At 37.3% G+C, this 24,754-nt stretch overlaps 1 non-coding gene and 1 pseudogene across 1 annotated transcript; both read left to right on the top strand.

The window, feature by feature from the left end:
- The first annotated feature begins 2,430 nt into the window (after window positions 1-2,430).
- Window positions 2,431-12,772, top strand: LOC136322415 (protein SEC13 homolog pseudogene; annotated as a pseudogene).
- Window positions 12,773-14,734: 1,962 nt separating this feature from the next.
- TRNAA-CGC (transfer RNA alanine (anticodon CGC)) lies at window positions 14,735-14,810 on the top strand. The gene has a single exon. It is a non-coding gene; the product is annotated as a tRNA-Ala (tRNA).
- The last annotated feature ends 9,944 nt before the right edge of the window (window positions 14,811-24,754 follow it).

Here is a 24,754-nt window from a genome sequence, read left to right as displayed (position 1 = left end):
ATAGAAATAGAATGAAATTGAGGGCACTACAATACCTGACTTCAAAGTATATTATAAAGCCACAACAATCAAAATAGCATGGTATTGGAAGAAAAATAGACACTCAGACCAATGGAACAGAATAAAAAGTCCAGAAATAAAACCACATATATATGGTCAAATAATTTTTGATAAAGGGGCCAACAACACACAATGGAGAAAAGGAAGCCTCTTCAACAAATGGTGCTGGGAAAACTGGAAAGCTACATGCAAAAGAATGAAACTGGATTACAGTTTGTTCCCTTGTACTAAAATTAATTCAAAATGGATCAAAGACCTAAATATAAGACCTGAAACAATAAAGTACATAGAAGAAGACATAGGTTCTAAACTCATGGACCTTGGTTTTAAAGACCATTTTATGAATTTGACTCCAAAGGCAAGAGAAGTGAAGGCAAAAATAAATGAATGGGACTACATCAGACTAAGAAGTTTTTGCTCAGCAAGAGCAACTGACAACAAAATAAACAGACAGCCTACTAAATGGGAAATGATATTTTCAACAACAGCACAGATCAGGGCCTAATTTCCAAAATATACAAGAACTCATAAAACTCAATAACAAACAAACAAACAATTCAATAAAAAAATGGGAAGAGGACATGAACAGACATTTCTACCAGGAAGAAATACAAATGGCCAACAGATATATGAAAAGATGCTTATCTTCATTAGTTATTAGAGAAATGCAAATCAAAACTGCAATGAGATGCCACCTCACACCTGTTAGATTAGCTGTTATTAATAAGTCAAGTAATAGGAAATGTTGGAGAGAGTGTGGAGAAAAAGAAATCCTCATTCACTGTTGGTGAGAACTATTATGGAAGAAAGTATGATGGTTCCTCAAAAAACTGAAAATAGAACTACCTTATGACCCAGCAATCCCTCTACTGGGTATATACTCCCAAAACTCAGAAACATTGATACCTAAGACACATGCAGCCCCATGTTCATTGCAGCACTGTTCACAGTGGCCAAGACATGGAAACAACCAAAAAGTCCTTCAAGAGATGACTGGATAAAGAAGATGTGGCACATATACACTATGGAATACTACTCAGCCATAAGAAATGATGACATCGGATCATTTATAGCAAAATGTTGGGATATTAATAACATTATACAGAGTGAAATAAGTAAATCAGAAAAAACAAGAACTGCATTTTTCATACGTAGGTGAGACATAAAAATGAGACTAAGAGACATTGACAAGAGTGTGGTGGTTATGGCAGGGGAGGGAGAGGGGAAGGGGGGGAGGAGGACAAAGAAAACTAGATAGAAGGTGATGGAGGACAATCTGACTTTGGTGATTGGTATGCAACATAATTGATCAACAAGATAACCTGGACATGTTTTCTTTGAACATATGTACCCTGATTTATTGATGTCACCCTAGTAAAATTAATGAAAAAAAAAAGATAACTCTGGTTAAGCTTAACATCAATATTTTTATTTTTGTACACGTAAGAATTTATAGGTGGCAAGATGGCGATGGAGTAGGCGGACGTACCAACTTCCACCTCCCAGAACCAAAGCTGATTACAACTTAATTTTAAGAACAGTAATCTGGAAAAATCAGGTTTGGACTAAACTAAGAGGACTCTTTAACCAATGATCACTGAAGAAGCCACACTGAGATTGGTAGGAAGCGGAAATGCAGAGATGGCTGCCCAGCTCACTGGAGCAAACAGAAGCTGGAGGGACTTGCGTGACAGGAAGCAAGTTTAGCAGAGAGCCCCAGGAACAAATCCCCAGCCTGCAGTCCCAGAGCCTAGAAGAGGCGCATGGACAGTATTTAGCTATTAAAACAAGCCAGGATACTGTTTGTGAGAAAGAGACAGATTTCTCAGACCCTAGATTTGTCTTAAGGGTCCACACAGAAAACCTCTTTCACGAGCACTCACCCAGGTCTCCAGGGAATGGGGACAGCTGAGAGGACTGAAGTAGCAGGAAGAGAATGTAATCAATGAGACACAATAAGAAACACTTTGAGGGACAGCTACCCTAACCCTGGGATGAGTCACTCCCCAAATCTAAAGTGAATATTTTTCCTGGAACCAGCAATACCAGCAAAGGGAAGCAGGTCACCAGCCAAACAGAAGCTCTCCTGCTGCACTCAGAGTGGAGTCGCTTAGAAGCAGGAAGCCATCAGAAATACAGTATTGAGTGCTAAGGTCTGAGCTGTATTGCCACCCCCACACTGCAGAGTGCTTGCCGGAGGGTGAGCAGTGGTAGTACAAGGAAACGCAGTCCCATTGGCGAGGGCAGAAGCCAAGGATTGACTGCAGTGCAAGCACAGTCCTGCCCACAAGGCTGGAGGCCGGGGATGGCCATGACTTAGACCAGCCTGAGTGCAGTCCTGTCCAGCGGGGGCAAAGGCTGAGGGTGGCCATGGTGGCAGATGGGGTGCACAAAAACGGTTCAACCATGGCTGCAAACCAAGCGAGCAAGATTAGTCCCGCCTGCAGTCCCACCCGCAGGGTCAAGGTGAAAGTTGGGGAATGGTTAAGACCTATGGCTGGGTGCAGGAGCACAGCCCCACCCGTGGGGCTGAGGCTTGCAACTCCGGTGCGGAAGCACAGTCCAGCCTGTGGGGGTGGGAGGAAGACTGAGGTCAGCCAAGGCTTGTAGCCCAGAGGCAGGAGTGCAGTCCTTGCTGTGGGGATGGGGTGGAGGCAGGAGGCTGGCCAGAACTTGCAGCCCAAATACTTGAGCAGTCCTACCCATGTAGCAGAATAAAGGCCTGGGCAGGCCAGGGCATGCAACCCAGGCACATGAGCACAGACCCACCCTCAGGGGAGGTGCAGAGGCCTGGCCAGCCAAGGCTTTCAGCCCAGGTATGCGAACACAGTTCCACCCACAGAGGTGGCAGGAACTGCAGTGAACACTGCAGCTGGCCAGTGCCAACAATACCATGCCTGAAGAACTGAGGTGGCAGCAGAAATGGTGGCACACTTGCAGACAGACCATACCTAGGGAACACAGAGGCCACACCCATCAGACTCCTGTGGCCACAACCTTCTTATACACAGACAAAATGGGAAGGCATAGAAGTACAGCCAAAATAAATCAAGAGAAATCCCCAGAAAAAGATTTGAATGAGTTGGAAATAATCAAATTACTGGATGCAGAGTTTAAAATAATGATTGTTAGGATGCTCAAAAATCTTAGAGCAACAATTCTTGGACATAACAAGCACCTAAATAAAGAGATAGCAAGTATAAAAAAGGAAATTAAAATAATAAATAGAATCAATCAGAAATGACAAATACAATATCAGAAATGAGGACTACACTGGAAGGAATTAAAAGCAAGATGGATGAAGCTGAGGATCAAATCAGTGAGTTAGAGGACAAGATAAACAAAAGCACGGAAGCAGAGCAGCAAAAAAAAAAAATTAAAAAAAGAGACTCAAAAAGTCTGAGGAAACTCTAGGAGAGCTCTGTGACCACATGAAGAGAAATAACATCCTCATCATAGGAGTTCCTGAAGGAGAAGAGAAAGAACAAGGGATAGAAAATCTGATTGAAGAAATCATAGCTAAAAACTTCCTTAAATTGATGAAGGAAAAAGTCACACAAGTTCAAGAAGCACAGAGAGTTCCATTAAGGATGAATCCAAAAAGGCAACATCAATATACATCATAATTAAAATACAAAAATTAAGAAATAAAGAAAGAATACTAAAAGCTGTAAGAAGAAAGCAGTCTATTATATACAGAGAAGCCCCCATAAGGATGACATCTGACTTCTCAACAGAAACACTAGAGGCCAGAAGGGAATGGCAAGAAATATTCAAAGTAATGCAAAATGAGAGCCTAAAACCAAAACTTCTCTATCCAGCAAGGCTATCATTTAAAATTAAAGAAGAAATAAAAAGCTTCCCAGACAAATTGGTTTGGTTTCATTACAACCAAACCAATGCTACAAGAAATGTTAAATGGCCTGCTTTAAACAGAATGAAGGAAGAAAAGAAATCTAGTAAAAGAGGAATGTAGATTTAAAGAATAAAATGGCAATAAACAACTACATATCAATAATAACCTTAAATGTAAATGGATTAAATGCTCCAATCAAAAGATATAGAGTAGTGAGCGTCAGCCTGGTGTGCGGAAGTCCCGGGTTTGATTCCCAGCCAGGGCACACAGGAGAGGCACCCATCTGCTTCACCACCCCTCCCCCTCTCCTTTCTCTCTGTCTCTCTCTTCCCCTCCCGCAGCTGAAGCTCCATTGGAGCAAAATGGCCCGGGCACTGGGGATGGCTCCGTGGCCTCTGCTCAGGCACTGGAGTGGCTCTGGTCGCAACAGAGCGACGCCCCGGGTGGGCAGAGCGTCGCCCCCTGGTGGGCGTGCCTGGTGGATCCTGGTTGGGCGCATGCGGGAGTCTGACTGACTGCCTCCCCATTTCTGGCTTCAGAAGAATACAAAAAAAAAAAAGGAAAAAAAAAAGATATAGAGTAGCTGCATGGATAAGAAAACAGGACCCATACATATGCTGTCTAATAGAGACACACCTCAAAACAAAAGATACACACAGACTGAAAGTAAAGGGATGGAAAAAAATATTTCATGCAAACGGAAATGAAAAAAAAATCTGGGTAGCAATACTTATATCAGACAAAATAGACTTTAAAACAAAGGTTATAATAGGGATAAAGATGGTCACTACATAATGATAAAGGGAGCAATCCAACAGGAAGATATAATCATTATAAATATATATACACCTAATATAAGAGCACCTACATACATAAAGCAGATTATGATGGGCATAAAGGGTGAGATCAACAGCAATAATATAATAGTAGGAGATTTCAATACCCCACTAACATCACTGGATAGATCTGCAAGAAAAAACTAACAAAGAAACAGCAGACTTAAAGGACACACTAGATCAACTGGATATAATAGGTATCTCAGAATCTTTCATCTTAAAGCAGCAGAATATACATTCTTTTCAAGTGCTCATGGTACATTCTCTAGGATAAACCACATGTTAGGACACAAAACGAATCTCAACAAATGTAAGGAGATTCAAATCATATCAAGAATCTTCGTGAATCACAATAGCATGAAGCTAGAAATCAACTATAATAGAAAAACAGAAGAACACTCAAACACTTGGAAACTAAACGGCATGTTATTAAATAATGAATGGGTTAACAATGAGGTCAAGAAAGAAATAAAAAAATTTCCTTGAAACATATGAAAACTAACATAGAACAACTCAAAATTTATGGGACACAGAAAAGCAGTCCTAAGAGGGAAGTTCATAGCAATACAGGCATACGTTAAGAAGCTATAAAAAGGTCAAATAACAATTTAACCCTGCATCTAAAAAGACTAGAAAAAGAGCAGCAAGTAAAACCCAGAGGAAGTAGAGGTAGGAAATAATAAATATCAGAGAGGATATAGATGCCATAGAGGCTAAAAAAAGCAATACAGAGGATCAATGAAACCAAGGGCTGGTTTTTAAAAAGGTAAACAAAATTTATGAACCTTTAACCAGACTCACCAAGAAAAAAAGAAAGAGGACTAAAGTAAATAAAATTAGAAATGAGAGAGGAGAAGTAACAACTGACACAGCAGAAATACAAAGGATTGTAAGAAAATACCACAAAGAACTGTATGCCACAAAATTAGACAACCTAGGCTAAATGAATAAATTCCTCAAAACGTATAATGTTTCAAAAATCAATATAGAAGAATCAGAAAACCTAAACAGATTGATTTCATCAAATGAGATTGAAACAGTTATCAAAAACCTCTCAGTCTGACCTGTGGTGGCGCAGTGAATAAAGTGTCGACCTGGAAATACTGAGGTCACTGGTTCAAAACCCTGGACTTGCCTGGTCAAGGCACATATGGGAGTTGATGCTTCCAGCTCCTCCCCCCTTCTCTCTCTCTTCTCTCTCTCCCTCTCTGTCTCTCTCTCTCTCCCTGTCTCTCCTCTCTAAAAATGAATAAATAAATTTAAAAAAAATTTTAAAAAAAGAATTCATACCTTTAAAAAAAAAATCTCCCAAAAAATAAAAGTCCTGGGCCAAATGGCTTCACTGGTGAATTTTACCAAATATTAAAAAAAAAAACTAACTCCTTTCCTTCTCAAGCTATTTCAAAAAATTCAAGAAGAGGAAAATCTTCCAAACTCCTTTTATGAGGCAAACATAATACAGATTCCAAAACCAGGCAAAAACACTACAAAGAAAGAAAACTATAGACCAATATCCCTGATAAACTTAGATGCTAAAATTCTCAACAAAATATTAGCAAACTAGATCCAGCAATACATTTAAAAAGTCATACATAATGATCAGGTGGGATTTATTCTAGGGAGACAAGGCTGATACAATATCCGCAAATCAATCAATGTGATTCAACACATAAATAAAAGAAAGGATAAAAAAATCACATAATAATATCAGTAGATGCAGAAGAAGCATTTGATAAAATCCAGCACCCATTTATGATAAAAACTCTTAGCAAAGTGGGGATACAGGGATCGTACCTCAACATGATAAAGGCCATCGATGACAAACTCAAAGCCATCATAATAATCAATGGGCAAAAATTAAAAGGAATCCCCTTAAGATCAATAACAAGGCAGGGGTGTCCCCTTTCACCACTCTTATTTAACATAGTTATGGAAGTCCTAGTCATAGCAACCAGACAAGAAGAAGGAATAAAAGGCATCCAAATTGGAAAAGAAAAAGTAAAATTATCATTATTTGCTGATATGATACTGTACATAGAAAACCCTAAGGTCTCAGTCAAAAAACTACTGGACCTGATAAATGAATTCAGCAAGGTGGCAGGTTATAAAAAATCAATATTCAGAAATCAGTGGCATTTTCATACACCAACAATAACTGTCTGAAAGAGAAATTAAGAAATACTATCCCCTTCATTATTGCAACAAAGGAAATAATAAAGTACCTAAGAGTAAATTTAACCAAAGAGGTTAACCACTTGTATTCGGAAAATTATAAAACATTGTTAAAGGAAATCAAGGAAGATACAAACAAATGGAAGCATATACCGTGTCTATTGATAGGAAGAATAAACATCATTAAAATGCCTATATCACACAAAGCAGTCTATAAATTCAATGCAGTTCCTATTAAAATACCAATGACATACTCCAAAGATATAGAACATATATACCAAAAATTTATATGGAACCAAAAACAAACAAACAAACAAACAAAAAACCCATGAATATCTTTAGCAATCCTGAAAAAGAAGAATAAAGTGAGTAGTATCACACTTCCTGATATCAAGTTATACTACAAGGTCATTCTACTCAAAACAGCTTGGTACTGGAATAAGAACAAACATACAGATCAATGGAACAGAACAGAGAACCCAGAAATAAACCCACACCTATATGGACAATTGATATTTGACAAAGGAGGTAAGAGCATACAATGGAGTAAAGACAGTCTCTTTAACAAATGGTGTTGGGAAAATTGGATAGGTACTTACAAATAAATGAAACTGGATCACCAAATTACACCATTCACAAAAGTAAACTCAGAATGGATAAAAGACTTAAATGTTAGTCATGAAATCATAAACATCTTGGAAGAAAACATAGGCAGTAAACTCTCTGATATCTCTCGTCGCAATATTTTTGCTGATTTATTTCCATGGGCAAGTAAAATAAAGCAGAGGTCCCCAACATTTTTTGGGCCACAGACTGGTTTAATGTCAGAAAATATTTTCACGGACCGGCCTTTAGGGTGGGACAAATAAATGCACAAAATAAAATTATGTGACAGGCGTAAAAACTGTAGTACCATATTTTTAAATATAATTGTCGAACTTATGAGATAAGCATCAAGAGTGAGTTTAGAGAGATGTAACAGAGGGAATCTGGTCATTTTTAAAAAATAAAACATCGTTCAGACTTAAATATAAATAAAATGGAAATAATGTAAGTTATTTATTCTTTCTCTGTGGACTGGTACCAAATGCCCCACGGACCGGTACCAGTCCACAACCCTGGGGTTGGGGACCACTGAAATAAAGGACAAGATGAACTAATGGGACTATACATCTGATAAGAAGTTAATAACCAAAATTTATAAAGAACTTGTAAAACTCAACACCAGGAAGATAAACAATCCAATGAAAAAATGGGCAAAAGAAATGAATGGACATTTATCCAGAGGACATACAGATGGCCAATAGGCATATGAAAAAATGCTCAACACCACTAATTAAAGAAATGCAAATTAAAACCACAATGAGATATCACTTCACACCAGTCAGAATGGTGCTCATCAAAAAACAACACAAAATAAGTGCTGGTGAGGATGTGGAGAATGCACATTCCCTCCTGCACACTGGTGGGAATGCAGACTGGTGCAGCCTCTGTGGAAAATAGTATGGACATTCCTCAAAAAATTAAAAATGAAACTGCCCTTTGACCCAGCTATCCAACTTTTAGGAATATGTCCTATGAATTCCAAATCACTGATTCAAAAGAAGAAATGCACCCCCATGTTTATTGCAGCATTGTTTACAATAGCCAAGATCTTGAAACAGCCCAAATGTCTATCAGTGGACGAGTGGTTCAAAAAGCAGCGGTACATATACACAATGGAATACAATGTGGCCGTGAGGAAGAAGGAAATCTTACCTTTTGCGACAACATGGATGGATATGGAAACTATTATGTTAAGAGCAATAAGCCAGACAGAGAAAGAAAAATATCATATGACCTCACTCATTTGAGGAAACCAATGAACAGTGTTAACACAGGAATGGAATAGAAGCAAAGGCAGGATCAAAAGGACCAGAGGGAAAGTGGACAGAGGGAAAGAGGATGAGAAGATGGGATCAGAGAAGGGAAAGAGATTGGTGAAATTATATATATGATACATAACACAGTGTGATAGAGAGCAGGCAAACAAATCCTGGAGGGAAGGGGGAGGGGACAAGGAGGTTGTTTAGGGGATACTTGAATCTATGTAAATACAATAAATTAAAATCAATAAAAAAGTCTATATTTCTTACAGTTACTGCACCACTACACTATTAGAAGCTTTTCTAACTAAGCATGTTTTCATTTTTTGAACATCTCCATGTCCAAAGTTCTTTACCAGCTATAAGGGACCAGTACTTATGGACTAACTCCTCCTTGTATGAAAAATGGGCTGAACCTCACAGAATAAAACCTAAATACCTAACACAGCATAAACAGTATTTAATAATCTGCCTTCTGTCAGCATTCTCAATTTTCCCTTTGTGATCCAGCCAGTCATGACACTAGCTGTTTTTTAAATCATTGATTTTCTTTCTAGTTTTGAAACTTGGAATTCACTGTTCTCTACTTCAAGTTTGTGTTTCTCTCTGTCTGTAATACATCTCCCTCAGATATCCAGATGGCTCTCCCACTCACCTTCTTCACGACTTTGCCATATTTTGCTCTTTGAAAGACCCTTACTCTGACCATCACCTCCACACTCTTATCCTTGCATAATTTTTATTCCATAACACTTAGCAATTTGTAATGTTCTCTATTATTCATTTATTATATGTGTTGGGTGTTGTCTCTCTCTTCACCTAATAAAATACAATCTGCACAAGAATCACACCTTCATCTATTGTGTTCACTGAGTATTCCTAACATCCAGAATAGCACCTGGTTCATAGTAAATAGACCCATTATATATATTTGTAGAGCATTGAAAGAATCTTATCAAAACCACATAATTTTAATAGTTATTTGTAGGGGAGAGTATGACCGAGCCTAGCTGATGTCCAAGAAAAGCAAAGGAGTAGCTGATAGATCCATAGGTCACTTTGCTAACACCAGGAAATGAGCCTAGGATTCCACAACTGTCAACTATCTGGTATACGTAACATTCTTCTAGAACTGGTGTGGAAATATAAAAAGAATTGCTCAGTAGATTTTAGTGAAGTGAGAGTCAATCTGCATAAACTATAAAATGTTACCAAAAATGAGCATCTTTTGAATTTTTTTTTATTATTATTATTGAGAGTAGGGGAGGCAGAGAGACAGACTCTCACATGCACCTCAACCCCATACCAGGTGATGCTCTGTCCATCTGGGGCTGCTCAGCAACCCAGCTATTCCAATGCCTGAGGCAAGGCCATAGTGCCATCCTCAGCACCTGGGGCCAATTTGTTCAAACCACTCGAGCCATGGCTGAGGGAGGAGAAGAGAAAGAGAGAGAGAGAAAGAGAGAGAGAGAGGAAGAGAAGGGATGGAGAAGCAGGTGGTTGCTTCTCCTGTGTGCCCTGACCAGGAATCAAACCCGGGACTTCCACACGCCTGGCTGGAGTTCAATATTCATTACTTTTCTACTGCCATTTCTGTCAGTTGTCAGTTTCCTTTCTAATAAACCCTCTAATCCATTAGTCACATATTTTTCCTGTTGTTTATTTCCTTTTAAAATCATTTTGACCCTGGTATTCATATACTAGTAATGCACAGAAAAAATTAAAAAAAATTGTAGAAGATTTGTCCTTTCTTGTTGTACAATAAAAGTTATTCACCTCGAGGTTATTCTTTAACATTTTCTAATTACTAATTCAATGTATTAAGTTGTAACTAGAAGGAAAAAGCTTGCACAAAGCTATCAAGCACCTCCAAAGCCACATATGGCTCCCCATGTATAAACTGAAGCCACAAATAGATATTTATAAAACATCTTCAAAAGTTTAAGGAGATGCTTCTGGGATGTCTGGCTAAAAGGTTCTGACATGGTTAGTGACAAGGAGCTAGTGTTTTTACTGCTAAAGAAACTCTAGCTCATGTTGATATTGAACAATGTGCTTGAAATTGTTTACCATTTAGTAGGTTACAGTTTGCCAACTTTACAAAGGAAAGGTTTATTAAGGAAAAATTTTAGTCTTGCAATTATGATAGACACATGACTAGTGACTGTAGTGACAGGTTTTTAGAGAAAGACTATAGTTAAAATACAAATCATAGCAGTCACCTATGAAAATTGACCTTTTTAATTTTATCTGAACATGCAGATTATACTTTCTACTCAAACCATACTCATTACAAAAATTGGAGGCTAACAGAATGAATTTATTATAAAGGGTTAGAATACAGCTGTGTTAAATATTGTTTAAACATTAATGTTAAAATAATCTGTGCTAAGGGGATTAATGGGCAAGAACATCAACTAAAAATACACAGGTAAGCCCTGGCCGGTTGTCTCTGTGGAAGAGTGTCGACCCGGCGTGTGGAAGTCCCGGGTTCCCAGCCAGGGCACACAGGAGGGGCGCCCATCTGCTTCTCCACCCTTCCCCCTCTCCTTTCTATCTCTCACTTCCCTCCCACAGCCAAGGCTCTATTGGAGCAAAGTTGGCCCGGGCGCTGAGGATGGTTCCATGGCCTCTGCCTCAGGCACTAGAATGGCTCTGGTTGCAGTAGAGCAATGCCCCAGAGGGGTTGAGCATTGCCCCCTGGTGGGCATACCAGATGGATCCCGGTCAGGCACATGCGGGAGTCTGTCTGTCTGCCTCTCCCCCAAGAGTTATGATACCATTTAATGAAGAAAGAAATGTCTTTTCAACAAATGCTTCTGGAAAAGTTGGATATCTACATGTAAAAAATGAAGTTGAAACATTTTATTCTGCCATACATGAAAATGAACTCGAAATGATCATGAATCTAAATGTAAGAGCTAAAACTATAAAACTATTAGTAAAAACATAGGAGTAAATCTTAATGACCTCAGATTAAGCAAAGTCTTCAGAGATATGACACCAACGCACAGGAAATAAAAGAATAGTAGATAAACTGAACTTCACAAATTAAAAAACTTTCATGTTGCAAATTGTATCATCAAGAAAACTAAAGAGAATTCACAGAATGGGAGAAAATATTTGTTAACCATATATCTGAATTGTATCCAAAGCACATTGAAGACCTTTGGGGTCATGAGGAACCTGTGTGGCAAGTGGCCTGAAGGCACGCCATGTATGGAAATACCCTGGTATCCTGCTCCTATGACCAGAAAGCCATTATCTGGCATCTGGGAGAAGACACATGAACACACAGGACATCATACCTCAGTAACTGTGAATGCTGGGACCTCCATCATGACTACAACCTAATCCTGGCCTGTGGGAGCTCAGATGGAGCCATTTCCTTGCTGACCTATATCTGGGAAGGCCAGTGAGAAAGAAAGATCAACAATTCACCCTCTTGGCTACAATGCCATCAGCTGGGCCCCTGTTTTTGTTCCTGGAAGCCTCCTAGACCAGTCATCAGGGCAGAAGCCTAACTACATGAAGAAATTTGCCTTATGCAGCTATGACAACTTCATCAAGCTGTGGAAGGGGAGGAGATGGTTACTGGAAGGAGGAGCAGAAGTTAAAAGCCCACCGTGACTGTGTTTAAGAAGTGGCCAGAGTCCCTACTATTGGTCTACCTCTTGCACCATCATCAACTGTTCCCACAATGGTTGTGTGGTCATTTGTAACTGTGATGACGCCTCAAGCAATAAGTGGCCCTGCAAACTATTGCACATGTTTCATTGATGTTGTGTGGCACGTGAGCTGGTTCATTGATGTTGTGTGGCACGTGGCACCACAGCTAAAGTCCTGGCAGTCTGGGGAGGAGATGATAGGGTGACTCTGTGGAAGGAGTCAATTGATGGAGAGTTGTGAGCATCAGTGATGTCAACAAGGTCCAGGGTTCTGTGTCTGCTTCAGTCACAGAAGGCCAGCAGAACCAGCAGTGACAAGACATGCAGGATTCAACTCTCACCTGCCAATTCCCAGACTGCCCCTTTCTGGACCAGTTCACCAAATAGCTGGTAGAAAGATCTCAAACTTCAACAAGATTACTTGCCCAAGAATAGTTAAAACTGTAAGCAGATTAATCATCTGCCTTAACATGATTTGATATGGTTTATAATTTACTGTCTAGCTTTTTATGTTATGAGGGAGTAACTACAAATGATTTTTAAATCTACTTCTTTAAAATATTTTTTGATCATTTCTATGTACCCTTTGGGTTCTGGCATTACTCAGGTGGTTTTGTTTCCAAAGTAATTAAACCAACATGCTGTTTATAGTTCTACCCCTCAAAATTTTACATTAAAATCTAACTAAAGCCTGAATTAATTTGATGTATAATTACCAATAAATAACAGAATAAGGTCTGACCTTATAATTTATTTTTCTAGGTTTGAATATGAATCAAATAATATTTTTCAAATAAATTTTAAATCTTAAAGCAAAAATCCTTTAGTCAATGGCATTTTAAGGTTTTACTTAGTAGGGAAACAGATTACCAAAAAACAAATAAAAGAGCTTCTTAAGAGACATTACTTTGTGGTTACCAAAAACCTCTAAAACCAAGGCTGTGCTAATACAGTACATTAAAGTGGACCAGAACCCAGTGAATTGGGCTCTGTCAAATGATTTTTGAAAGAGAGAACATATTTACTGTGATATGATCAAATTTTCAGGAAAGACATTTTTATGCTGTGTTTCTGGTATTTAAAGTTTGGTTGAAAACTGTGTTAAAAATGAGAAAAGACTTTTTAAAAGATGCCACTAACCTGACCGTTGGTAGCTCAATGGATAATGCATTGTACTGGGATGCTAAAGACCCAGATTTAGAACCCCAAGTCATCAGCTTGAGCTCAGGCTCACCAGCTCGAGCATGGGGTCACCATGTTGAGCATGGAATCATAGGCATGACCCCAAGGTCACTGGCTTGAGCAAGGAGTTACTGATTCAGCTGGACCTTGGGGTCAAGGCACTAAGCAATCAATGAACAACTAAAATGATGCAGCTATAAGTTGATGCTTCTCATTTTTCTCCCTTCCTCTTTGTCTGTCTGTCACACACACACACACACACACACACACACAATACCACTAAAAATATTTATAACACATATCTTTATATGTGCTGGCAGTTTCAACATGGACTACTTAAAGTCGGTCAGAGTAAAAACAATATCTGAGGAAGCTTAGAAATGCAGTACCGCCCTGGCCGGTTGACTCAGCGGTAGAGCGTCGGCCTAGCATGCGGAGGACCCGGGTTCGATTCCTGGCCAGGGCACACAGGAGAAGCGCCCATTTGCTTCTCCACCCCTCTGCCGCACCTTCCTCTCTGTCTCTCTCTTCCCCTCCCGCAGCCAAGGCTCCATTGGAGCAAAAATGGCCCGGGCGCTGGGGATGGCTCTGTGGCCTCTGCCTCAGGTGCTAGAGTGGCTCTGGTTGCAACATGGCGACACCCAGGATGGGCATAGCATCGCCCCCTGGTGGGCAGAGCGTCGCCCCATGGTGGGCGTGCCGGGTGGATCCTGGTCGGGCGCATGCGGGAGTCTGTCTGACTGTCTCTCCCTGTTTCTAGCTTCAGAAAATTGCAAAAGAAAATGCAAAAAAAAAAAAAAGAAATGCAGTACCAATGCTTTCAAATTATCCACTTCTTTTCTTAAAGATTACAAAATACCACTTAATTTTTGGACATTCATTCTGAATATTAATTATATATATTAGAGAATTATCTTGTTTTATTTTCCTAACTCCGTTAAGGTTTTAGCATTTTCAATGTGTATGCCTTCACATTATCTGGGTATATTGACACAGAATGGTTTTTAGGAAGAGATTAAGTGACTTTGAAGTGAAAGCAGAGCTGCAAGGGAAGTGCCTATTAGTATTGCCCACACCCTCAAAAGGCAGATACTGGCCCTGGCCGGTTGGCTCAGCGGTAGAGCGTTGGCCTCGCGTGCGGGGGACCCGGGTTTGATTCCCGGCCAGGGCACATAGGAGAAGCGCCCATTTGCTTCTCCACCCCCACCCCCTCCTTCCTCTCTGTCTCTCTCTTCCCCTCCCGCAGCTAAGGCTCCATTGGAGCAAAGATGGCCCGGGCGCTGGGGATGGCTCCTTGGCCTCTGCCCCAGGCGCTAGAGTGGCTCTGGTCCCGGCAGAGCGACGCCCCAGAGGGGCAGAGCATCGCCCCCTGGTGGGCAGAGCATCGCCCCTGGTGGGCGTGCCGGGTGGATCCTGGTAGGGCGCATGCGGGAGTCTGTCTGACTGTCTCTCCCCGTTTCCAGCTTCAGAAAAATACAAAAGAAACAAACAAACAAACAAAAAAGCAAAAGGCAGATACTGTAGTTCTAGCTTCCTTGTTGAGCTAGCTGTTTGCTCTTTCACAGGAAATAAAATTATGGGGAAATAGCATAAAAAAGTGTTCATAGGGGGTTGAAAAGCGGGGAACAGGAAAATACTTATATGAAGTAAAAACTATAAGAGAATTAAAATACAAAAACCCAGGCCAAAAAATAAAATCATTATACTTAACTCAGACATCATAATATATATCTTCTATTATAGTAATTATATAAACTGCAATCATAACAATTTTTCCTTAATTACACCTTATATTATAAGACACAATTATAATTGAATTTATGCCATGGTAAGTGAATACTATTTTAGTTTAGTCTATATCATCTATACTACTTTGAAGCACTTATTTCCAATCAATGTTAACTCTATATGAAATAAAGAAAAGTCTTCAGCAGTCTACTCAAGCAATCTCCCCCAACTGAGTTAAATAATACCTGGGAAAGTGTTTGAAACAGTATCAAAGTGTGAGATATAAAAAAACAGGACTTATATCTGTGAGATTTTCTATTATCCTACTAAATTAGTAAAGACTTTATGATTTTTAAAAATTCACATAAAACTGTAAATTTTATTCATTTGTGGATTTGTAGACACAATCATGATTACTTCTAACTAGTAGGTAAAGCATCCTTTCTATTACTTAACCAAAATTACCTTCTAAACAAAAGTAGCTAAAGCATTTTTTTTTTTTTTTTTTTTACTACTTACCCACTGGTGTCAAAGAAGGAGGGAAACTAATATTTCGGGCATCTTCTGTTTTACAGGAACTTCCAAATGCTTTCTCATTTAGTCCTTACAACAATCTTATGAGCCAGGTTTTATTTTGTTGTCGGTTTCTTCTGCTGTGCAGCTTTTTGTTTAATATGGTCCCATTCAATCATTTTTGCCTTTACTTCCCTCACCTTTGAGGTCAAATTCTTAAAATGTTCTTGACAATCAAGGTCCATAAGTGTAGAACCTATGTTTTATTCTGAGTAATTTATTGTTCCAGGTCTTACTATTAGGTCTTTGATTCATTTTGAGTTAATTTTTGTACATGAAGCAAACTGTAATCATTTCATTCTTTTGAATTTAGCTTTCTATTTGCCCAGCACTACTTATTGAAGAGATTTCAATTCATATTCATCCGAGAATATGAATTCTGGTCCACAGTTTTTGTTATTGCTTGTGTTATCCTAGCCAAGTTATGTATCAGAGTTATGTTGACCTCATAAAGTATGTTAAGAATTATTGCTTCTTAAATTTTTTGGAATATTTTGAATTGTTCTTGAATGTTTGGTAGAATTCACTAGTGAAGTCATTTGGCCCTAGACTGTTACTTTTTGGTAGGTTTGTGATGATTGTTTCAATTTCTTCACTGTTGATCAATTCGGATATTCCAGTTCTTCATGATTCAGTCTAGGAAGGTTATATCTTTTTAGGATCTTATCCATTTTTTTCTATGTTATTGAATTTGGTGGAATATAGTCTTTCCCAGTTTTCTAGAATGATCCTTTGTATTCCTGTGGTGTCTGTGGTAAGTTTTTCTCTTTCATTTCTTATTTTGTTCATTTGAGTCTTTTTTCATTTCCCCTTAGTGTGTTAGCAGGAACTTTGCAGCTGAGGTTTGTAAATTTAATTACTCTTTTCCAAGAGCCAACTCTTTGTTGCATTAATATTTGTATAGCCTTTTTGTTCCCTATTTGATTTAATGCTGCTTTACTTTTTATTTCTTTTTGTTGTTGTTGATGTTGGGCTGCTTTTTTTTCTTTTTCTAATTCTTTAAGGTGCAATGTTTGTTAGCTTGGAATTTCTTTTGTTTCTAAATGTCAACTTTTTTTTATTACTGCTTTTGCTGCAACCCAAAAGTTTTGGTATGTTGCTTTATCATTCTCATTTGACTCTATGCATCTTTTGATCTCTCTTTTATTTCTTCTTTGACACAGTTGTGTTTTAGTAGCATGTTGTTTGTTATCTCCACTTACTAGTGGTTTTTTCTGCTCATTTTTTCAGGTGATATCTAATTTCAAAGCATTTTGTTCAAAGAACATGTTTGTTATGATTTTAATCTTAAATTTATTAAGGTGAGTTTTGTTTGCCAACATATAGTCTATCCTTGAGAATATTTCATGTACACTAGAGAAGACTCCATAATATGGTATTCTGGACTGAAAGGCTCTGTAAATATCAATTATGTCCATTGGGTCAAATGTGTCATTTAAGGCTTTCTTTATTGATTTCCTGTTTAAATGATTTATCTAGAGCATTTATTGATTGATTCCAGTGTGTGCCTTGACCAAGGATTGAATCCACAGCCTTGATGTATCAGGACAATGTTCTAATCAAATGAGATACCTGGCCAGGCCTTGATCAATTATTTTTTTGATAGTGAGAAAATTGATCAATACACAAATATTTATTGAATACCTAATTTTTTATGCTAGTCACTGCTCTAGGTATTAAAATTTCCAGAAGTACAAATAATTGTTGTGAATAATCAAGTATTGTTAATTTCTCCCAAGCTGTGAGTATCTCATGGAGGTACCCTACCCATCTCCTTAAAGCATGACTCATATTGAGATAGATGTTGGAATTAGACAGAGACCATGGAGAGGTTTGGTAATTCTCCACAAATGTCTTCATAAAGTTGCTCCTGTGTCCCTGAACATATCTAACTGTATTGATATGTTAAAAAAAATGAGTGTAGTTTCCCTCACATTGCTTCTAGAAAGCAGTTAGTACAATGGGCTTCTCAAGTCCAGTTCTTGACTTAGAAAACTTTTCCATATCCCCCACCTTCTGCAGAAAGTATTCATAAGATTTTATGATGTAGGACTCAAGTATCTAAGAAAATCACTAACTCCCCAGTGGTGGGATTCATATAATTTAACAACAACCAGTTCTCTGTTCTAATGACTGTTTTAAGTATAAAAAAACAATATACTGAAAGGTAGTTTATTATTTCATTCATTTAATACTTAAATAAGAACAATAAAAGAGGTACACAAACTAGATTATGGTATAAGAAAGAGATTTAAAATATTAATGAAAAAATATTAAATAATACCTGACAAAAAACAATAAAACATTTATTTCCATATTGCTTCTTGATTGGTATCCTCACTTGCAATTTTTTTCACCTGTGGATGGTGGAATGAACATTACTACAGGCACTTAAAATACTCTATTGCTCAGATGAATGTTAAAAAAGAGTAAGGAATGTAAATTTGTGATTTCCACATTGGGTGGCTGCCCAGACACTCACCTTAGAGAGAACCCTGATTACAAGTGCCATTTTAACAACTGGTTCGCCAAACTCAACAAAAAATTAAGTATTGGTTCTGCCAAACTGGTGAGAACTGGCTGAATCCCACCACTGTAACTACCTCAAATCATTCTAGGGCCTGCCTCACTCCTTAAACTGGAACAAAGGAACATATATTCAAACCATAATTTTCTGATTAAATATACAGAGTAAATTCCAACACCGATCCCAGGTGATATGTGGGGTGTTAAGTTCCCTGAAATAATTTTTTCACCGGTTTCACAGTTGTGATTTTATCTTGGTTTTAAATCTCACCCCAGCTGACTAACCTGAGAGAGAACAAAGTGAAAATCAGCTATGACTTTTCTGTGATAAATATGACAATTGTGACTTTAATGATGAAACATTGAAGAACTGAAGGATAGGAGGACTTTAGATTTCTGGAGAACTCCCTTCTTCCAAAAACAACTTGGTTTGCATGGGATGGGAAATTTTGAGGTTATAAACTGGGTTAAAATAAAATGTGAAGGCTCACAAGTCTGATAAAACCACAAAATTCTGTCTTAAATGAAATTTCAGGCAGCATCAAGCTTTGCATTGCTTTTCCCTGAGACCATAATGATAGAAGTCAAGTTTGCATATGGGTAGGGAAAAGTGAAAATAAACAAATGATACTTGTTTATTATATAACCAAGAAAGCAGGCAGTCACAGTGGTGCCGGATCTGCCCAACATTTAAGCAAGAATCCTGGAGAGAGGTTCAATGAGCCACTACTATTGCTTCAGTCAGTCTCTTCCCAAAGATTTGAGCATTCACATCTAAGCATTCTGGAGGATTGCTTAGGGGTAAGTCTGCATAATTGTGGACAGTGTAGCCATGGTTGGAAAATAACACTGTGGGAACATGATGGTTATAATAGTAAAAGTGCAGTTTTGCCATATTCAGTCAAATTAATCTCTGTCTCCCCACCTTTGACATTTTTTTGGCTTTCCTTTTATCCCATTCCTATGTAGCTCAAGTTTTTTGTTGTTTTCTTCAACAACTTTACTTTTGATTACTAAATTAAGTCATTGTCAGTTTGGAAAGCTAGAAATAGACATTTTTTCTTATTTCTCCCACTCAGTGCACCTAAACATTGTAAACACTATGGACACTATGTATACATATATACATGGTTTGGAAGGATGGAGAGAAAACAAATTGGCAGAAGACAATGAACCCAAGGAAGGACAGCACAGTGATATTCCTTAGTTTTCTTTATGTCCATATATCTCAGACTTGGAGCTAAAGAAGTCAGCAAGCAGAAAATGTTAAAGGGCACAGACATTTAAACCTATACAAGATTCCATTTTATTCTAAAGGACCAGGGAAGGGGTAGCTTAAACACTAATAACTCAACTCCAAACAAACACCACAGGAAAAACTGCTGCCCATGCCTACTCCAAATCGCAGGTTGTGTGGGAAGCCTAGACTTCCGTCCTGACCCATCTGGAAAGATATCCCTCTAAATCCCACCCTTGTTTGTATGTTGTTAGAGAGGGCTGAGTGAGGAGTTGGGATGTCCATCTCTATCAAGCGTTGTTAAATCTCACCCTACTCTGCAGGTGTCAGTGGATATCACATGGGGAATCTGGACTTCTACCGTGAGGCTGTGTTAACAAAACACCCCAACTCCGCCATGCTTCAGTGATGTCAGATGAAGCCTAGTTAAGAGTCAGAACTGTACCACTGCCCAGAGGTAATGAGATCACCCTTATCTTGCTCCACATGTCAGTGAAGGCCACATAAAAAGGAATAAGCAAGCATTCTAGTCAGACAGGTATCAGTGAAGGTCTGGCAGGAAGCCTGAATTTTTACCTCCAACCAGAAGTATTCAGATGAGGCACCCCTCAACAAACTCCTCACACTGTAGTATCAACATAGGCCTGATGGGAAACCTTTATCCTCACCTTCCCTTGGCAGTATTGAAGAGGCGCTTCCATATCTCTTCTCAGTTTTAGAGGAGACCTGCTATAACAAAAGATCTATATAAGATCCAATAACAATCAATACTCAAAATGTCCAGGATACAATCACAAATCACTCATCATACCAAGAATAAGGATAATATCAACTTAAATGAGAAAAGATAATCAATAGATACCAATACTCAGATGGCATGGATGTTGGAATTATGTGAATTTATTCTCAGTTTTAGGAATTTATTCTCATTTTTACTTAGTAGATTTATTGAAACTGTTTCTCAGTGAAGTGGACAGTTAATTAAAATAAATTTATAATTACAATTCACATTTAATAAAATGTATTTGTGAAAATTGTCACTCTACACCAACATCATTAAGTTAATGATAGCAATTAGTGATAGCTTCATATAAAATAAGATAGAAGATAGGTTAAAAAATTGAGAATCAGGAGGGGAGGGGCACAAAGAAAACCAGATAGAAGGTGACGGAGACAATTTGACTTTAGGTGAGGGGTATACAGCATAATCAAATGTCAAAATAATCTGGAGATGTTTTCTCTCAACATATGTACCCTGATTTATCAATGTCACTGCATTAAATTTAATAAAAATAATTGAGAATCACGGTAATAATACAGTTTATGTGTAGTTTGGATATTTTTATACTTGATTTGATATGTGACTTTTTCATATGTTGTTTAAATCATGTTTGTTATAACATGGTTTAAAATTTGGTTTTTGTATCTTGGGGCAAGACTACAAACGTTTTATACCTCTTGGTTATTCTAAGCCCATTGACATCATTGGGCTTATCAATTGTCAGTGACTGTATAGAGAATTTAAGTAGAAAAGTTGCAAATGTAATGACTATACCACAGACACAAAATTTATGCTATGTATGCTTTTACTTAGTAGCATAAATAAAACTGAATCTCAACATACAAAGTTGAATTCTAAAAGAAAATAATAACAATAAGAAGAATCAGGAATTAGGATAATAAATTATTCATGTTTCATTTTATTTACACAAATTATCATCATACCATGTGAACTGAGTTATGGATTAGGATTCATTCATCCAAAAAAAATTTTATTTTCATGTTCACTTCCAATCCTTGCATTTACACCTCATAGTCACTTACGAGTGTCAGCATACCTAATTGCTTATAAATTATAATTATTCAAATATAGTCAAACATAATTATGAATATTACTTATAAGAATGAATCCTAGTAAAGATGTGTCAGCCAGGGTTCTTCAAAGAAACAGAATCAATAGAGAATGTAGCTATATCTAACTAGCTAGCTAGCCTTTTGTCTATCTATCATTTATCTATCCATGTCTTTGTTTATAGCTATACATTGATCTGTATTTATATCTCTATATCTTTATCTGTATCTGTATCTACCTTTATCTATCTAGAGAGATACAGAGAAAGAAAGGGATTGATTTCCTTTGAAGAATTAGCTCACATGACTATGGAGTGTGAGCAGTCCCAGGGTCTGTCATCTGCAAGTTGGAAACCTGATGATGTAGCTCAATCAGAGTTCCTGAGATTCAGGGAAGTCTATGGTGTAAGTCACAGTCTGGGGGCAGGAGAAAGCCAATGTTTCAGCTCACCAATTAGCAGGGGCAAATTCTGTCTTCCTCCACCTATGCTATTCTATTCAGTGGGTTGGCTAATACTCATCAACATTGAGAAAGGCAGTCTTCTCTACTGAGTCCATCATTCAAATGCTAATACCATCTGATACCACTCTCACATCCAGAAATAAAGTTAAGCCAAATTTTTGATCACCCCATGCTCCTGTTAAGTTAATACAATATAAATCACAAATAACAAGTGGCTCATTCAACTTTAACTTAATTTATAATTGATTTTCTATTTGCTCTAAAATATTTTTTTCCCTTAACAAGTTCTCATTATGTTGTTCCTTAAAAAACACCCAATCATACCTTTATCTGTTGTGTGTATATTTTAGATGCTCCTGAGATTTTTACTCTGTTTTTAGTTGTTAAATTTGTTGAAATTTCAAGGGGAGAGATCGGTAGTATCCCTCATCCTGCCATTTCTCTGACGTTCTTTAAAATGCAAAACAATTTTTCCCCTTGAATTTGTCTTTAAGATACTATTTTACAGCAAATACTGTTTCTTTTTTTCTTTCTTTTTTATAGTCATATTTTGAGTTGTTATTATAAGATGATGTCATGGCTCAGATTGAATACAAGGCTTTTAACAGAATTTTTTTTCCTTTTGAGATAAGACTATAAAAGTACTCATAAACCTCTCCACTCTTAAATTCAAGAGTTTAAAAATTATTGGATATATTCAATTGCATGATCATTGAACTTAACATTATACTTTTCACCTCATTTTTAATCTCAAGGTAAAAAAAATAATTGTGAATGACTAATTTTTTCATTTAATCAAATATAAAAAGATAAATTTATCACTTTTAATTGGTTGTATTTGGAGGTTTATGAATCTCTGGGATGGGTTTTGCTAGGGCAAAAAGGAGATGTGTATCAATTTGAATATAAAATAAAAGAAAAGGAGGAAGGAAGGAATGAAAATAGGAAGGAAAAAAAGAAGGAAAGGAAGATAATTCTTCTCTTACATAGCAACTTTAAAATGTTACCATATTTGTAAGAAAATGTTTCTCATTCTATAAAAAGAATAAAACAAACTGAATGTGCTGTGAATAAGAGTTCTTAAAATTTTTCCCAAACACAGAAAATGGAACTTTTCTGCAGTGGACTCTAGTATTTCAGTTATCTGAAGTAGATATAACTGATTATAACTTCTTCAAATTAATAAGCCACAAAAATGTAAGAAGCAGAAAATACTTACAAGCAAAATGAAACCAGTATTTGTACTAATTAAGAGATGAGGAGTTTGGGAAAAATTAATTTAAGGAAGGGAGGGGGAATCCCATTAATTAATTAGATGATAACACTATCATAGAAACTTTACAAAAACAGTATATGTTAAGTAGCTCATGTCCCACTCTCTGGTATCCAACACAACTACTCTTTCAGCTATATGGTTTAGATCAGGGGTAGTCAACCTTTTTATACCTACCTCCTACTTTTGTATCTCTGTTAGTAGTAAAATTTTCTAACCACCCACAGGTTCCACAGTAATGGTGATTTATAAAGTAGGGAAGTAACTTTACTTTATAAAATTTATAAATCAGAGTTACCAAGTTAAAGCATATAATAATAATTACTTACAAAGTACTTTATGTCGAATTTTTGCTAAGTTTGGCAGAATAAATTTTTATAAAACAACTTACTATAGTTAAATCTATCTTTTTATTTATACTTTGGTTGCTCCACTACCACCCACCATGAAAGCTGGAATTCCCACTAGTGGGCGGGAAGGACCATGTTGACCATCACTGGTTTTGATGAAAATATGAGATGTAAACACTTTAGATTTGCCCATGTTGTACTGTCCTTTCTGCACAAAAATAAGCTTAGCTGTATATAACATTATTTTTATTTTCATGACTTGGACATATGTTTATGTAATACTATATATTTAGTAATAGCAAACCTTTCCCCAGTTTAGTTCCTCTCTGATTGGTACTGCAACCACCACAAAACAAAAACAATAAAGATCCAGAACATTACAAAACAGTATGTTGTGCCAGAATTTTTGAAGAAATGCCTGGGGAGATAGTAGCTGTCTGAATTTCTAATAATATTTAGACCCACTTGGAATAAAGGTAGTTTGCTTATAGCTAATGTCTAGAATCTGTAATTTTATAGTAAACTCCAATTGTCACTGAGAGCTATAAAGAGTAAACTGTAAATTGACCCACCTATTGAGCCCTGCCATGTCACTTCAACAGCTTTAAAAAACTGTTTCTATCAGTGAAGTTGGAAACTTTCTATGAGAGTTAAATGACATTAGAAAAAGTAGGGTCCAAAAAGGGATCCTCTGAAATACCTTTTACATAGTACTTTGTAGTTTACGATGTATTGTACATACAACCTCATTCAATGGCCTATTTATTTCCATTTCATCATGTTGGATGAGATGTAATTTCTTTTATTAGATGATTCAGCAGCATAGAAAAATCATTTTGGCCATAGCCATGCGAAAACAGTTTGAACTCAATTTTTAAGACATCATGTATTTTCTTTTTAAGAAATGAACTGTTTGTGAGCAGACTATCTCTAATAAGAAAATTATTTTCCAACAGAGCATTTTCACAGGCTGAATCGGAGAATTCCAGTACTTTTCACTGCTTAAATTTACTTAAACATTTCAAAACAATAGTTCAAAAACTGAACATAAACTATTTTCTTGTTTTTGTACTTTAAACACCTATACAAAACACTATGTTATAGTCTTTCAAAG

This window comes from Saccopteryx bilineata, chromosome 2 (genome assembly GCF_036850765.1).
Source record: "Saccopteryx bilineata isolate mSacBil1 chromosome 2, mSacBil1_pri_phased_curated, whole genome shotgun sequence".
NCBI lineage: Eukaryota > Metazoa > Chordata > Mammalia > Chiroptera > Emballonuridae > Saccopteryx > Saccopteryx bilineata.
Note: the sequence above shows the minus strand (reverse complement) of the source record. Positions and strands in the feature narration are given on the sequence as shown.